The 17692-nt window shown below is 46.9% G+C and overlaps 1 protein-coding gene across 1 annotated transcript in view; it reads right to left on the bottom strand.

Moving 5' to 3' along the window:
* Positions 1 to 15125: 15125 nt before the first annotated feature.
* LOC147725823 (uncharacterized) overlaps positions 15126 to 17692 on the bottom strand; it is a 227306-nt gene continuing 224739 nt past the window's right edge. The window contains exon 7 of the mRNA XM_086959997.1: positions 15126 to 17401. The gene's annotated coding sequence lies outside the window, so the exon portion shown is untranslated. The remainder of the gene's footprint in view (positions 17402 to 17692) is intronic.

Raw genomic sequence — 17692 nt, 5'->3', positions numbered from 1 at the left:
AACTCTGACAAAATGGAGGTCCTCATCCTCAGCTCCACCCCTTCCCCCTGGGATGACTCCTGGTGGCCTGCCACTCTGGGAGCTGCACTGACACCCACCAACCAAGCATGAAACCTGGGGTTCATCCTGGACTCAACACTTTCATTGACCCAGCAAGTCTACGCCATCTCCTCCTGCTTCAACACCCTCTGCATGCTTCGCAATATCCCCACTGGAACTAGAAAGCGGTCACTGAAGCCCTCGTCAGCAGCAGGTTGGACTACGGCAATGCCCTGTACTGGGGACACGGCCAAACTCCAGAGAAGACTTCAATGCATACAGAACGCCTCCGCTTGCCTCATCTTCAACATCCCTCATATCAGCCACATCACTGCCCACCTGAGAGACCTGCATTGGCTCCCCGTCAACAAGAGGATTGCCTTCAAGCTACTCACCCATGCTTTCAAAGCACTCCACAACGCCGGACCAGCATACCTCAACAAATAACTCACCTTCTACGCCCAAACTGCCAGCTTCGCTCTGCTGACTTTGCCCTCACCACTGTCTCTCGCATCCACTGAACACCCTCCAGTGGCAGATCATTCTCTCATCTCACCCCCAAGACATGGAACACCCTCCTCATCCACCTGCGACAGACCCAGGACCTTCTGACCTTCAGAAGACTTCCCAAGACCTGGCTGTTCAATCAGTAGCAGAACCTCCCCACCTTTAGCACCTTGAGACCCTCACAGGTGAGTGGTACACTCTATAAATGCATTGATTGATTGATTAATAGTGTTTTGCTGCCACAAACCATTTTATTCATTGGTGGCTAACTTCCTGCCACCACGCAGAATGTACTGTGCCTTTCTTCCTACATTTCCATGTGTTTTCAATCTGAGCCAACAACCTGCTTTTGCACCTGTTTTCAATCTGAGCCAACAACCTGCTTTTGCACCTCTCCTCCCCTCCACTTGTGCCATCTCCCCACCACCTTTGTTACCTCCCCATCACTTGTGGCCCCTCCCATCTGCATTTCCTGTTGCACCTCCCCTCCCTATCACCTGTGCCCCCACCCCTCCCCACTGCCTTTAGCATCTTCCATCACATGTGGCGTCTACCCTCCCCTTCGCCTGTTCCACCTCTACTTTTGCACATCCTCAATAAACTGTTGCACTTCCTTATCACTGGTGGTACCTAACAACCAGCAGTGGCATCTCTCCCCTGGCTGTGCCATCTCTCCACTGCCTGAGGTACCTCCCCTCCCCAAAACGTGTGGCAGCCCTCCTTTCCCCCCACCTCCTGCACCTCACCCCATCTCCTGTGGCATAGAAAAAGTTGTATCCAAGTAAGCAGCTGAGGTAAGAGTTTTGTAGCTATTGATCACAGTCCATGAATGGGAACGATGAGAAAAAATGTCTTTGTCTGTGATCAAAGAGTGAAATTTGGCAACTTTATTTAATACCTGTTTAAATGAGGTAAACTGCAAATTTGTATCCCATAAGTTGGTGGTGCATGTTAATTTTAATGCACTAAACAGGAATTTATTTGCCTCTTAATTTTTTTGTGTTTCCAGCTCCTGCCATAAAAATGTATTAAGATTATTATTATTGCTGGCATTTTCCTTTATTCAATGCCACACTTTGATGCATGTGTACAGTCTTCCCAATAATTCATTCATTAATCTGAATTATAGCGGCATTTGCACTGGTGATGCTGACCTAGGGAGTTGGAAGACCTTTTTATAAATTTTAGTTATTAAGTTGGAGTCCTTACCATGAATTGCAGCACTTGCATAAGCTAAGGTGGGTAACGCTTTACTTGCAATCACTGTTAGGAGCGGTTTTATCGATGGACTTTCCAATTTTTTAGACAAAGTGCAGAATGCAAATAGTAAAGCTGCTGTTCTTCGTGCCAAATAATTTTTCTGCTCTTTTAGGTTTAAAGCATTTTTATTAAGGCATAACATAGGAGAAAAAGGACAAGAAGGGGAGGGGTATGTGCAGTACAAAAAAATACAAAGCAAAAGTGGTCAGAGCGTGGTGAGAGACAGTGGCAATAGCGTATAAATTCCTGTTGAAGAAAGGCTTGGCGTGTCCACCACTGTTGGTAAAGCTGAAAGGCAAAAGAAAGGAAAAGCAAGAAATCGAACCTCCCTCCTCCCTGAACCCCTCCCCCCAACACCCTCAACTCCTCCCCAAACACCCCGCCCAACTTTCCCCCGTCAAGTGCTTGGGTATCCATACGCCCTGCTCCCCCACCCCACCCCCCCCGTGAGCCCCCGTCTGTTGTCTGTTTAATCGATTGGGTCTGTGGGAGGTGTTAGTCTTAGAAGTCTAAGGTATCTCGGACAGGTAAGTTCTCTAAATTCTGTGGTCAAGAGCGCATGAAAGGGTCGCCACAACTCACCAAATTGTTCCACGTCCCCCGCCACCATAAGCGATAGTTTTTCCATGCCCAGGACATGCCAGAGTCTGTGGAGCCAACCCGTGATGGAGGGGACTGTGGTAGTGCGCCAGTGTATCAATATGTTTTGGACCGCCGATCCCAATGCTATTGCTATTTGCCGACCCCTACGGGACTTCAGCGGGTACATTAGCCGGTTCGGGAGGCCCAACAAAACATACGCCGGGAAGCGTGGCAATTCTACCTCAAAGTGAGCGTCCACCTCTTTTTTTTGCCTGTGTGTTCTTTGCTTTTCTTAATGTGTTATGTTATTGTGAATCAGCTCTCCTTACCCAAAGCGCCGGGACACTCTTTTTGAGTAACCATTGCGCTATACAAAAGAATAAATAACAAATAACATAACATAACACCTCACCAATAACCTCCTTCCAGTAATCCTTCAACAACGGGCAATCCCAAAGCACATGTGTGAGAGTCCCTGTATGCCCACAGTCCCTCCAACACGCCTTCCCAATGTTCCTATTCATTTCATGCAGTCTCTCTGGGGTATAACACCAATACGTAGACACCTTTGCGAATGTTTCTGTGAGCCGCGTGTGGTATGCCGAGTGTCTCGCGCGGTATGCAATCTGATCCCATTCCTTACGGCTGAGCATCCTCCCCAGCTCCCTATTCCAGCGTTCCCTGCCAGGATTATAAAAGTGAAATGGGGGAGGTTGCAGGAACTTATATAGGTCCGAGATCAGCTTGGCGTCAGAGGTGCGAGTTACTAACCACCTCTCATACGGATTCAACTGGCGATCTGCTGTATCGCGTACCTGCGGTTGAAGCGCCCAATGTCTAACCTGCATGTACCTCATCCTCTCTGCCTCAGTCAATTGGTATTCCTGCCTAAGGTGCTGAAAGGGGACCACCCCCTCCGTGTCATACATCTGGAAGAGCGCACGGCAGCCCGCTGCTTTCCAGTGCATGAATGCGCCCGGTTCTAGACCTGGGGAGAAATCAGGGTTCTCTACTATCGGCGTGAATGGCGAGGGGAACGTGGTGAGGTCGTGAACTTCATTAGCAGCGTCCCACACTCTCAAGGGGACTTGCGTGACAAAGGAAGCGTACAGGTTGGGGTGGCGGTGGATCCGCCGCAAGAATGGTATCTCCTGCAAGGGACGCCCCGCTACTGCTTGGTCTTGAAAGAGCATCAAGCAAAGAAGGGGATGGGGCTTTGAGGGCCGCACAGAAAGTCAAGTTCCTACTATTTGTGTAGTATGGGTGCAAATGGTCTGGGATACAACCCCCTAGATCCCAACATGAAACAAACAGATATTTGTTTTATACATCAAATTTCACAAGTTGACCTCGCACACCAGAAACAATATAATGAACACAATATTAGTGCTTGTTAAACATTTCTTTTGTGATAAAGATGGAATCCAACAGTTCTCCCAAGAAAATTCCAAGTCAATTTTCTTCGTTTTATTCTTTCTTTTATTATTCAAAATTTGCAGATAAAAATAGCCAACGCGTTTCGTCCGAAACCGGACTTCTTCAGGGCTTAACGCAGTGTATCTTTATGCTACACGTCCCATCCGTCTTGAAAGATGTCTGATCAGATGGGGTTTTTAGTTGTATAGTTGGCTGGTCAAGTAAATCTTGTATCATGCGTTAGTTATAATCCAGTTGGAAAAGAGAAGAATAAAGTATAGGCCATGTATTCGGCGTCGTCGTCTCGTCCGTGTGCGGTCGTCTGGTTTGTCGGTGACTCGACGACGCCGAATACATGGCCTCGTCCGCATAGAGACTAACCGTGTAGACATATTGTCCCATCTTAACCCCTATCGCATTCGGGTTTTGGCGAATCCTCTGGGCAAACGGCTCCATGTATAGGGCAAAGAGAAGTGGGGAAAGTGGGCACCCTTGTCTAGTACCCCTTTCTATCTCGAAGCTGCGGGAGCTACAGCCATTAACTCTAACTGTAGCTGATGGGGACTTGTAGCAGTTAAAAATCATTGAACAGAACTTCTCTCCGATACCCATCTTCCGTAGCACCTGTTCAAGATAGGGCCAATGAACGCGGTCAAATGCTTTCTCCGCGTCCACCGCTAGCAACATTCTTTCTCCTGGAATCCGTGAGGCCTTCTCCAAGACGTGCACCACCCTCTTGGTATTATCGACTGTTTGTCGTCCTGGGACAAAACCAGCCTGATCAGCCTCTACCAGGCCTGGCAGATGTAGAGCCAGTCTGGACGTCAAAATCCCCGTATATAGCTTTAGGTCAACATTCAGGAGGGAGATTGGCCTGTACGAGCCACAGAGGGTCCGGTCCTTCCCCGGTTTCGGAATGACCGATACTGTTGCCCTCAGTAGGTCCGGCGGAATAGCCCCCGGTGCAGAGAAGGAGTTGAAAAGGCGGGCAAGGATAGGTGCCACAACCGGGCAAAAGGTCTTATAAAACAGGGACGTATAACCGTCCGGGCCCGGGGCCTTCCCATGCTTGAGCCTGGAGATGGCGGCAATCCCCTCCTCCACATGAATACTACGTTCCAGGTGCTCCGCTTGTGCCGGGTCCAGGGCCGGGAGGGCACTAACTCCAGGTAGTCCGCTGTATCTTGCGGCAAAGGGGGCTCCCCTGTGTAGAGGTCTTCATAGAACCTACGGAACACCTCCGCTACTGCTGCATCCTCAGAGACAGCCACCCCATCAGTATCCAACAGTTCCTTGACCGAGTTCCGCTGATGCGCCACACGAAGCCTATTCGCCAGGAGTTTGCCGCATCTGTCCCCCCCGTGTAAAACGCGTGTTTCAGGCGCTGCGCCGCGTATTCTGCCCTATCCATATCTAACGCTGATAAGAGTTTCCTAGCTGCCTTCAGCTGTTTCCATATCCTAGGGGCTCCCGTACGGCGATGTACATGCTCCAGTTCCCTAACTTTGGAAGTCAACTCCTCCCTCTTGCGCTGTCTCTCCCTGTTCTCTGTCGAGGAGATAGAAATAAACTCCCCTCTCAGGACCGCCTTCAGCGCCGCCCACTGTGTCGCCAGCGAGGTGTCCAGGTTATCATTATGTGTTTGATACTCCCGGATCGACTCCTCAATGTGTTTCACTACAGTTTTCTTATGTAACAGGGTGTCCCGAAGACGCCAGACACCACGGGAGGGGGAGACCGGCGGCAACACAAATGTACCCGCAACCGGCGCGTGGTCTGATAATGAGAGGACCCCTATGTCTGCTGTCTTGGCAGAGGCACACATTGGTCCGCTGACCAGCAAGTGGCCAAGCCTCGCATATGTCCGGTGCGCATGCGAATAATAAGAATAGTCTCTATCCGTAGGGTGCAGCGTGCGCCAAATGTCATGCAGGTCCAGATCAGCGAGCCGAGCCTTCCCTTCCTGTGAAAGTTCTCCAGTTTGCGGGTGTCTCTGCGCGGATCTAGCAAGTGTGGAATCAAAAACCATGTTCAGATCCCCCCCTAAAATGATGTGTCTGTCTGGGGAGGCCGTCACGTCCAACACCGCCGAGTCTAGAAAACGCTCCTGGTGTTTGTTCGGGCTATACAAGGAGCCAATGGAAAACGTCATGCCCCCCAGCTTGAGGCGGTACGCCAACAGCCTCCCCTTCTGTTCTGCGAGTTTGTACAGCACCTCCCCCCTGAAGGAACTTGCTATCAATATGGCTACCCCTGCCTTTTTAGAAGTAGTGGAGGAGAAGAACTGTGTAGGGAACTTGCGAGAGCGCAGCCTATGACAGTCTTGTGCCAACAAATGGGTTTCCTGCAGGAGACAAATGTCCGCTTGTGTTCCCTCCAACAGAGACAAAATTGCCCTTCTTTTACCTGGCTTGTTTAATCCCTTAACATTAAGGGTCACTACTTTAAGTGTTGCCATGTTTGTGAAGGCCGGTGTGCGCTAAGCAGCGGGAACCCAATCGGGCAGGGCGGGGCACGGGGTGGCAGCGCAGAGGTGCTAAAGTGAAATAATGCAAAAATGTAAGGCACTGGATGATTTCCCCCCTTCCTCCCAACTTCCCCGAATCAACCCCATGGCAACTGGCCAACAATCCCACCTCCCCTCCCCAACTCGAACAACCCAATGTCCCAGCCATGTACCAGAACGGAAAAGTCAGTGGAAAGTACTTAAAGTGGACGTCCGGCCACTCGTTCTTCCCGCCTCCCCCCACCCTCCCTTCAGCCCCAAACCTGCTGTCATCAGAAGCTATGTCCTTCTCCCCCCGCAGCGTTTCTACGACGTCAAGGCCACGCCATTCGTGGCAGCAGAGTCCCTGGCCGCCTCCCTCAGCGCGTTGGCCATTTCTGCCCTGAAGGTGGGTGACTCCGGCCTCCCGGCGCTAGCCACCAAATTCCTTCTCGCCGTTCTTCGCCATCCTCCTCTTTCTGAGCGTCTCCGGCTCGGCGTCGCTCCGTCCTCCTCCATCGCTGTGAGACCCAGGACACCACAGATCTCCTGCAAGGAGCGCAGTTGGTGCATCACGCCGTTCCAACGAAAGATGAGACGGAAGGGGTGCCCCCAAGTATACGGCATTTCATGCTCCCTCAGGAAGTCCGTTGCAATCTTGAAGGCCCTGCGTTTTTGCAACGTGATGGCAGACAAGTCCTGAAACAGCGCGACGGGGCATCCTCGGAAGGTTAGTGGTTGCTTCTTGCGTGCCTCCACCATTATGCGCTCCTTCACAAGGAAATCAGGGAGGTAGGCCAAAATGTCCGGTGGAGGCGCCGTCGATTGTCGCTGACGGCCAACCCTGTGGGCCCTATCGATCCGGATTGGGAAGTCCGCTGGCTCACCCAGGATTTCCCTGAACATGTCCCTCAGGTAGCCAGCAATATCAGCCCCCTCTTCAGCGGACGGGACCCCCCGGACCCATATGTTATTCCGCCTCGACCTGTTCTCCAGGTCCTCGTTATGCGCTTGGAGGTCCACGTGCTGTTCCCTGAGGCCAAGTACCTCATGTTGCAGGTGGGCAATCTCCTCATCCCTCCGGTGGGCCGCCGTCTCCACCGTTTCCATCCGCTCACCAAGGCCCACCACTTCACTGCGCACCTCGCGCACCTCGCTGGCCACCTCCTGTTTTAGTGTCTGAAAGTCCTCCTTGAGTGAACTAAACAGGGCCTCCATAAAAGATCTTGTGACCGGGGGCTCCCCCCCAGCCGGGTCTCCTGAGCTTCTAGAAGAGCTCGGGGATGGTTGTGCTTTATCCTGCTGTTGCTGGGCCCTGCTAAGCATGTCCGGGAGCTTACGATCCCCTTTCTTCACGTTCCGCCCGCTCGCCATCTGCACACCGTGGATCGCAGCACAGCGCCCAATGGAAGAGGGAGTTCAAGACTTCCAACAGCAAGTCCCGGCGTCGCTGGGTCTCCACGAATGGGTTAGATGCGACTGAGGTGAGACTCCGATACCGCAGGGCCTTCGTCTGTTCCGTACCCCAGTGAACAGGGTTTTAGCAGTGAGTCCGCTCTGAGACCTCCCGGTCCGTGGCAGCTCCAACCATGCTGCACCCTTGTTTCGCACTCCGTCTTGGGCCGGAGGGGTGCGTAGTAGCCTAAGCCGCGACCTCAGGGGCTCGTCTCTGTCTCCTCCTCTGGGACAAAATGGCGGCTAGGCGTCTCCAGGAAGACCTTCTGACTCCAATGGCCACTGCTCAAGTTTCACACAGTCTCAGGGCTCCAACAATGAGTCCCCTTCGGGGTCTCCCGGTCTGTAGTAGGGCCACTTGCTCTGCCCCTTCGTTCCGCACTTCTCCCCAAACTTCAGTCGGGACCGGGGAGCGCGTGGCGTTCAAGGCCGCAGCCGCGGTCTCGAGTGTCGCTACTCCCAGTCAGCGACCATTCTTCTCCGCAACGTCCCTCGCGGGCTGCTCATCCGGCTCACCAGCTCCAGAGTCACAGAACCGCTGCAAAGTGGCAAATAGACGCCACGCTGTCCAGCCGAGGCCCCCGTGCCGGGGCTAGCTGTAAGGCTCCGTCCGTGGGACCCCGCCTCCGGCCACTCGTGCCGCCTCAACTCAGTGGTGCTTCGCGGTCAATTCGCCATCGCCCAAATGGTCTCGTACAGCAGCACCCGGGACTCAATTTTAACACCCGTGCATGCACCAAGGTTTCCGCCACCCGTCCCACGGCCGCTGAGCTCCAGCGGGAGGAGAGAAGCTGCCGAAAAAGGGCTCGGGCCTAGTCGGGCCGGAGGAGCTGCAGGAAGAAGCGTCCGCTCACTCCGCCATCTTGGCCACGCCCCCCATTAGAGTGTTTTTCTGCTCTTTTAAGGCAAACTTGTCATCAATATAATAACCCAGGTATTTATAATTGAATACTCTTTCCAGATGATTTCCTTCAAACATGATATTATATTGTACAGATCGTCGATTAGTGATTAACATTGTTTTCCTTTTTGAAGAATTAAGGACAAGATTATTTATAGCCAGAAAATTTGAAGTTACTGTTAGCAGTCTGGACAATCCAATTTTTGTTAGACTCAGAAGCACAATATTGTCTGCATATGCTAGGTGTGTAAGTTGTAATTTGCCTAATTTAGGTCATTGAGTATTACAATTATCTAGTTTACCGGAGAGATCAGAAATAAATAAGTTAAATAAATGCGTAGCAAGGACGCAACCCTGTTTTAGTCCAATTGTAGTATACACCTTTCTCGATAAACGGGATCCATCCTCCAGTTTTACTTGTGTCCATGTGTCCTAGTAAAATAACAACAGGCCATTAATATGCTCTCAGGTATCCGCCAAGCTTTTAGCTTTGCCCACAACAGGTTTAGGTCCACGACTGGTTTCTGGCATACACTGGATTCAAGCAAGCCTGGCTGAAGACTCTGTAATGCCAGAAACCGGTCCTCAGAAGCTTGTTTCTGGTCCAGGGAAGGCATGGCTTGGCAGTTCGGGCTGGACTGTTTCCATGAGGTACAGGATCAGACTGATTTGCATATGGCCATGTCTGAACTGGGGTGGCAGAGTGGGCTAAAGAACTGTGATGGATCAAACCCAGATCTTTTGACTGGGTGTGAGTGTTTGATTGGTTCAGATGCTCCGTCCATCACCACCCCCTTTTGTACCGCTTTGGCCGCCATAAGTGTGGCAGGGTATGCTCAGACGTGTTCCCTTGCTCACTTTGCACTGGATTCAAGCAAGCCAGGCTGAAGACGGCTGGAATGCCAGAAACCGGTCCTCAGAAGCTTGTTTCTGGTCCAGGGAAGGCATGGCTTGGCAGTTCGGGCTGGACTGTTTCCATGAGGTACAGGATCAGACTGATTTGCATATGGCCATGTCTGAACTGGGGTGGCAGAGTGGGCTAAAGAACGGTGATGGATTAAACCCAGATCTGTTGACAGGGTGTGAGTGTTTGATTGGTTCAGATGCTCCGTCCATCACCACCCCCTTTTGTACCGCTTTTAGATACCGTTTAGATCATATTTGTTTGGGGGGGTATCAGACAAATCACCAACCTCTATCCATAATGTTGACCGATATTCAATACACATCTTTCGATTGATATTTTGAGCATGTTCGCAAGGATAGGAGGAGCTCACACCCATTCCATTTCAATTCATATGCTTATGAAGCCAAAAAGCAGAACAGGGAACTAAAATTCTTTTGTAACATTGATTCAGAGCAGGAGGACTAATAATGTCAGCGAGACTTGACAAGCAAGGTTCTATAAATAAATACGTGCCCTTGGGAGCCAATACGTAAATCATTTAAATATTAAATAAATAATAATCATAGTTTTTAGATATCAAAATGATCATATCGCAGAGAATTCTTATTTCTTAGGTAATTCACATCCTTTGATTTCATTTCCATTGCTCAAAAGTATTCGCTTATTCTTAATTGACTTCTTCAGGATAAAAGTACTCGTATTACATACACATAGTGCAACAGTCCGTTCTCGGTATCTGCGCAATACTATATCAGCGCAGACCCGGAAACAGGACCTGTTCGCCTGCACATGGGCGGGACGCGACTGGAGGACTACACTGTCGGCATTTAGGTAAGAGACAGCTTCAGGGGTGACTACTAGAGAAAGCGATTGGTACCCTACAGCGCAAGGGACTTTATTAACTCCCCGCTCTATGCCTTAACTTTACAGGTTAACACAGACAGTCTCGAGGCAGTTTATTGATACTTTAAGGAGCTAATTTTAGAAACTGCCATATTTGGATACAAGAAAACCGGGAATGAATCACTGGGCATAGCGAAATTTAAGAGGACGGTAAGGGTCACTGAGAGTATACAGTTTCAAACTTTACTTAATGGTCATTTTATCTAATGGAACCTCATATTTGGGGTCAAAACTCTGAGACATGCTACTGGATAGGATAAGCAAGGATTATAAATAAATAATTGGGAAGCTATTTTCATTACTCTATTTTAGATGAATTTTGGACACCTAATGGTCAGCAGGATGGAACCGTAAATATATTTTGAAGCCTTGAGAAATTGAATCTCAGGATAATATAGATTGGAGGCAAAGACTCCTGCGAGGTAGGCTAAACTTTTGGACCTTAAATAGTGCACGATACCGTGCCACGCATACTCTATGCAAACAAGTTTCTTCTATATATAAATGACAGGTCTATATCCCTCATCCTAATAGGTATCACACACAGAAGAAAAACGTACAGTAAATTGCATCAAGAATGATGCGCAATTTATTGCTGTCACACAAGGGTTATATCAACTTAAATACACTTTGGTCAATTAGGTTGTTTTTGAAATTCACGATGTCACACAAGCTGAGAGATCAATCATTTTGCTTTATTTTTGTACTTGTGTTTTTAGCTTCAATGTTTCCTGTATACATAGGTCAAATGACATGGGGATATACAATATGAGGTGTTTTAATACACTAAATTGATGCACAATCTTGAATAGTTCCTATGCACTTGGTTGCAATGTTGTGGGCTTTAACAACATGAACTGGGGAGTTGGGAAGTATGTTACAAATGCATTATTCTGTATTGTTTCCATCCCTGACAAAGCCGCAGGTTAATCCAACCACGGCGAAACATGTTGGCTAAGGGAGTGGAATATGATGGAAATAAAGAAAAGAATTGGAAAAGCCATGTCTGAACTGGGGTGGCACATTTCTAAAGAGAACTCGTCTTATGTTGTTTTTTATTAACATGTACTTAGTCTTCATGTGTATCTGTATGCTCCAAAATAATTATTATTCTAGACTCTCAAATTTCTCTTGAGACCAGGGGAGTGGGGTGTTCTCTTCCCAAAGTTTGGATGCACCAGTGGATCTAGTTTGAAAGAATCAACAGTGTATATTATTGTATGAGCGCTTACTAACCCTATACACCCACAAGCCTTGTGAGTGTTTGATTGGTTCAGATGCTCTGTCCATCACCACCCCCTTTTGTACCGCTTTGTTTGCCATAATTTGGCAGGGTATGCTCAGACGTAAGTCCCTTCCTCATTTTGCCACTGTATTCAAGCAAGCCTGGCTGAAGACGGATGCAATGCCAGAAACCGGTCCTAAGAAGCTTGTTTACAGTCCAGGGAAGGCATGGCTTGGCAGTTCGGGCTGGACTGTCCCCATGAGGCACAGGGTCAGACTGATTTGCATATGGCCATGTCTGAACTGGGATGGCAGAGTGGGCTAAAGAACGGTGATGGATTAAACCCAGATCTGTTGACTGGTAGTGAGTGTTTGATTGGTTCAGATGCTCCGTCCATCACCACCCCCTTTTGTACCGCATTGTTCGCCATAGGTTGGCAGGGTATGCTCCGACGTGAGTCCCTTGCTCACTTTGCCACTGGATTTATGCAAGCCTTGATGAAGACGGCTGTGATGCCAGAAACCGGTTCTAGGAAGCTTGTTTCCGGTCCTGGGAAGGCATGGCTTGGCAGTTCGGGCTGGACTGTTCCCATGAGGCACAGGGTCAGGCTGATTTGCATATGGCCATGTCTGAACTGGGGTGGCAGAGTGGGCTAAAGAAAGGTGATGGATTAAACCCAGATCTGTTGACTGTGTGTGAGTGTTTGATTGGTTCAGATGCTCCATCCATCACCACCCCCTTTTGTACTGTTACCTTAAGAGAAAGCAAGTGTACATTTAGTCTTACAGAAGTTGATTATTTAGGCCATTGCTTGACCAGTGAGGGTGTCAGACCTAAAGAGTGTTTAATTAAGATGATTGTTGATTTCCCTGTTTCTCAGTCTAGAGATGATTTGGTAACGTTTCTGGGCATAACAGAATATTACAATAAATTTGTACCTCAGTTTGCTTCATGTACGTTTGAGCTAAGATCTCTTTTAAAGAAAGGTGTAAAGTTCTTGTGGTCTTCAAAATGTCAGCTGGAGTTTGAAGGTATTAAACAGGCTCTATTGTCGGCTTCATCTTTGCAAAATTTTAATTCTTCCTTAAGCTCTGTCTTGATTACAGATGCAAGTTCACATGGTCTAGGTGCCGTTCTTATTCAAATAAAGGATGGAAAAGAAGTAACCATACTGTATCTTTCTAGAGCTCTTTTGATCCGGAGCTTCTTTACTCTGTCATAGAAAAAGAGGCATTGTGCAGTTATTGGGCGATAAAGAAGCTCAAGAAATTCCTATGGGGTACAAGCTTTGTTGTCCATTCTGACCACAAACCCTTGAAAGATGTTTTTGTGAAAAAATCCTTGCATTCTATTTCCTCTCGCATATAAAAGTGGGTCATTGCCCTACAAGATTATGATTTTGTAGTCAAGTACATACCTGGCGTTGATAACAAGGTAGCTGACGGTTTATCTCGCTTAGTCTCAAAGGGGTGTTTTGATGATGGTCGTTATTTTGATGACACTTGGGAATTGGATGATTTTAAGGTTTGTGAAATTGTAGATGGAGTTGTTTCTGAATCTGACAGGAGAGAGGCATTTAAGTTTGATCAGTGTTTAATTGATGTGTGAAAGTTTGTCTCTGTTGGTTGGACAAGCATTAAACTTCTAAATGAAGAGGTCAAGAAGTGCTGGAATGTTTGCAATGAACTTTCCCTGAAAGATGAGTTTCTTGGAGTAACTCATAGATGTAAGATTATTCAATTAGCTCACATGGGCCATCAGGGTATCTATAAGACTAAGGAAAGGATCTGTCTCCATTTTTGGTGGCCGTGTATTGATATTCAGGTTGAGCGTATGGTAAAGGATTGTGTTGAGTGTTGCGCTTGTGACAAGATTTGTAAGACAAGAGTTCAACCTGTGGCTTTACGTGAAGCTCCTACACGCTGTTGGCAGCATGTTACTTTAGATCTTTTAGGTCCAGTCTCTTCGAAAGGCGCTTAATTCTATGTTGTTTGTACTAATTTACATGTTTTCCCGTTGGCCAGAAATAACGCAAAGTATAGAAACTAAGGATGTTGTAAAATTTCTGGATGACATCTTTTGTAGGGAAGGACTTCCAGAGTCACTGTTGACTGACAACGGTGTTCAACTTGTGTCAAAAGAGATGGAAACTTTCTTAAGCAAAAACGGCATCGTACACAAGCGGTGCTCTCTCTACCATCCGGAATCAAATGGAATGGTAGAGAGATTCAACTGTGTTTTTTAAAGAAACTATACAACTGGCGAAAAAACAAATTGTGACTGGAAAGCTGCTATTTTTGAAAAAGTTATGGTTTATTGTTTAACTCCACACTCGATTACTGAGAAGGTGACCTTTGAGCTTTTCAGAGGTCGTATTGCCAATACTTATATGTTTTAAACTTGGATGAGGAAGAATGATGTTTCTAACAATAGTAAAAAGGATGGCGAGTGGTGTGTTAGTCAAAATCACGTACTATAGTTAGTGTTGGTGATCGTGTGAGAGTGAGGTTACCTCTTAAAGCTGGTGGCAAGAAATATACTACTCCACTTGTAGTTACTAAATTGTTTCTCAATGCAGTTCAGCTGGAGGATGGTCATATTTGGAATTTAAACAGGATTTTTCCAATACGGTCAAGTTTCCCTGATAATCAGAGTCAATGCGTTGTTTATTATAAAGAAGTTACTCCTTTTCGAAAGAGCACACGTTCTCACAAAAGGCCTGTAAAGTTTGGTGACTTTGTTCTGAAGTAAATTTTTCTATTATGTCTTTATTTCGTTTTTCTTTTTTTTCTATTTATTAATATATGTTGTGGAGGGAAAGGTGTGTAGTCATGCTTAGTAATCTTGATGTATTAGAGTCAGTGCTGGAACCTAGTTCTGTAGAGCAATCTCGAATGTTATGTGAATGCAGCCCTGTTGCCTAGCATTGTAGTAGTTGCTGTTGGCTTTTCTGTGGGTAGGACGCTGTATTATGAGTTACTTAATAAAGAAGATATTAGTCTTAATCAACTGCATCAGGAGTGCTTTTTCACAGCTGTCTCTCTGAGAGGAACCTTAACAGCTGCACTGCTCATCTTACCAACAGCATCTAATTCTAGGCAGCACAGAACTGAAACCTAGGCCTGTGTGAAATGTGCCTAATCCAACAGTTATGCCACAGTTGTCGAGATGCCACTCTGATGTGCTTGGATTGTTCGTCGCGCATCATGTGTAACATGAAATGTGGGAAATCATAAGAGAGTCCACCATAGTAGAGAGCATTTCACCAGGGGTACTGAAAACACATCTTTTTGGTTCCCTCTTCCCCTAACTGGTCCCTTTCTAATCTTTTTAACCTGGCTGCCCAATACCAGGCTTTGTTGCACCATAGCTCTGGTCACACTTTACAAGCCACTTACAGACTTGAAACAAATGACAGACACACAAAAGAGAGCACAATCAAATGTATTGATAAACATGAATATTTATTATTATTAAGCAAGATGTCATTTTTTTATGGCAGCAAGCAAGCACAAAAGTCTATATATGGGGGATATCATCTTATAGAATGAATCAATTATTGGCTTCTTGGCACTATGGACTCAATATACACCAACCAGATTGATCTTTGTCCAGGAAGACCCTGGATACTATTGTCTGCAGTGACAAAAAAGGACTCAGGGAAGAGAGCATTGAGGTGAGACCACGGAGGAGGCCGCAACAGGAAACAAGGAAGGAACCTTGAGGTGTGAAAGATGCCAGGGACTTTGGGTTGTCCAGAGAATTAACGCCACTGTGTCTAAATGTTTATTTAAGAGTGAGGCGCCTTAAGACCTGACCAACATCAGGAGTAAAATTATGTCCGGTTCAAATCTACTCCAAGAATGGGCTGGACAAAACCACCCCTGTCAAAACTCTTTTTCAGCATGTCCCTTTCTGCAGGCAGGGCCAGTCTATCAATTGATACACAGGAAAACCTTGGACCACACCAATCATAGTTAACTTATTTTCTGAAAAACAAACTTTTAGAAATTAAAAATGTTGTCTCTTTTAGATCTTGATTGCCAAAAGTATTTCTACACTCAGCTGACACCTATGCCCCAGATGTGAGTAATAATTCAGCCCTCTCCAGAGCAATAGATTCCAGATTTCTGCAATTAACTGGAGGTCCAAGTTGAACACTGAGAATCCCCTGAGAAATGAGGAATTACAGGTGTGAATCCTGGTCCCATCCCAAGTAATTCTTCATTTTCATCAGCTGACATCTCTGGGTAAATGTAAACAGGGTTTAAACAGGGTTTGGGGTCTGGTCTTTTCATTCTGAGGGGACCAGAAAATTCCTGGTACTGACTCCACTCGAATTAAAAATGAAGTCACAATCAGGCACTTAGTGGCACATCCCGCTCCGGTGAAGGTTCAACTCTGCGTCACTGATTCAAGCACTCGCAGCACATTAAATCTGTCTGTGTTTGGAAATCTTCTCACAGAGGTGTAAAGAATAGATCTGAGAAAGCTGCAGAGACACCCAGAAAGGCACAAGTCTTTCTATATTCATGAACTTCATTGCTCTGAGGGTGGTGAGACATTTACTACTTTCAAGAGTAGAAAGAAACCAGTTTTCTATCATGGAAAAGTAGAAGAAAAAGACAGAAAACTGGTAGAAACACAAGGCATTAGGGGCCAGATGTGCGACCATTGGATTTTGCGACTCGCATATTGAGACAATCTGCGAGTCGAAATTTGCTAGTCGCAAAATCCATTGTACAACAGTGTCTCAGACACTGTTTGCGATTCCCAATGGAGTCGCAAATTGCATGCCTCATAAACATTTAGGAGGCTGTCGTAATTTGTGACCCCATTGGGAATGGCTGACACTCACAAGGATGGTGGCTTGCTGGGGTCAGCAGCCCTCCATGTCTGGGACTGCTTTGTCAATATTTTTTTTAAATGCAGCAGGTATTCCGTAAAGGAAAACGGGATGCATTTGAAAAAGAAAAATGAAACTTTTCAGTTTAATTTTTTAAGGGCAGTCAGTAGTCCCAGGGACCGCTGCCTGTCTATACAAAACATTTGTGCATCCATTTCCAAAGGGGAAGGAGTCCCTTGGGGACCCCTTACTGTTTGTGAGTGCTTTACCACCCTTCTAAGAAGGGTGGGAAACTGTGAGTGTTTTGCAATTGCGGTCACAAAACATTCATACATTAGTTTTGCACTCCATATTAGGAACAGACACCCCTGGCATGCCCCTGCTTAATAGCGAGTCCCTAACCCTATTTTGCGAGTCGCTTATTGATTAGGCCTGGGGAACGTGGTTAAGGGTTGGCCCGTTCCTACTGAGTCAACCGTTTTTTTCCAACTGTATTCCTCAATGAAAAGGAGCTCTTTCTCTAAAAGTAGCTGCTGCACCATAGGCAGGTATTTCTGTCTTATAGGGACAGGTAGCTGGTGTCTTAAAGGGCATTTCCACAAATGTTCCTATAAAAACTCCGATAGTTCTGAAGACCAGGTGACCAGAAGCAGTGACCAAGACATTTACAATAAGATAATATTCATGAAATGCAGAGCTGAAATTACAAGACTACTGACAGACCCCGCAAAGCAATCACGAAATGCGGAGTCACGATAAACACATCCGTGCTCCTAACAGGCACTGAAGGCGCTGACTTAGAAATCCTCTATTTATTGTTACTGTGCAGGTGCTCCTGCTTTCATCATCGGTGGATTACTCGGCATGGAGGATGTCTGTCAAGAGAGATGAAGACAGAAGGATGAGATAATGGAGAGGAGATTATCCACAGGAGCAGAATATGAAACAGTCAGACATCATACAACCACCCGGGCAGACACCCAAAATAAACAAGCCACTGGCAAGTCTCTTTTCTTTCACCTGATTTGGTTGGCACTGCCCCAGCCCTCCTAACACTGCTGCTGTACAATGTCTCCTACTGGCACAGTTAATACAAATACATCTAAATCATGGGGTTTGTCAAATATTACTCTGAGGGATTGAAGTGCTTTTTTCACACACTTTGA

The sequence above is a fragment of the Lissotriton vulgaris genome, chromosome 3_1 (assembly GCF_964263255.1).
Source record: "Lissotriton vulgaris chromosome 3_1, aLisVul1.2, whole genome shotgun sequence".
Taxonomy (NCBI): Eukaryota; Metazoa; Chordata; class Amphibia; order Caudata; family Salamandridae; genus Lissotriton; species Lissotriton vulgaris.
Note: the sequence above shows the minus strand (reverse complement) of the source record. Positions and strands in the feature narration are given on the sequence as shown.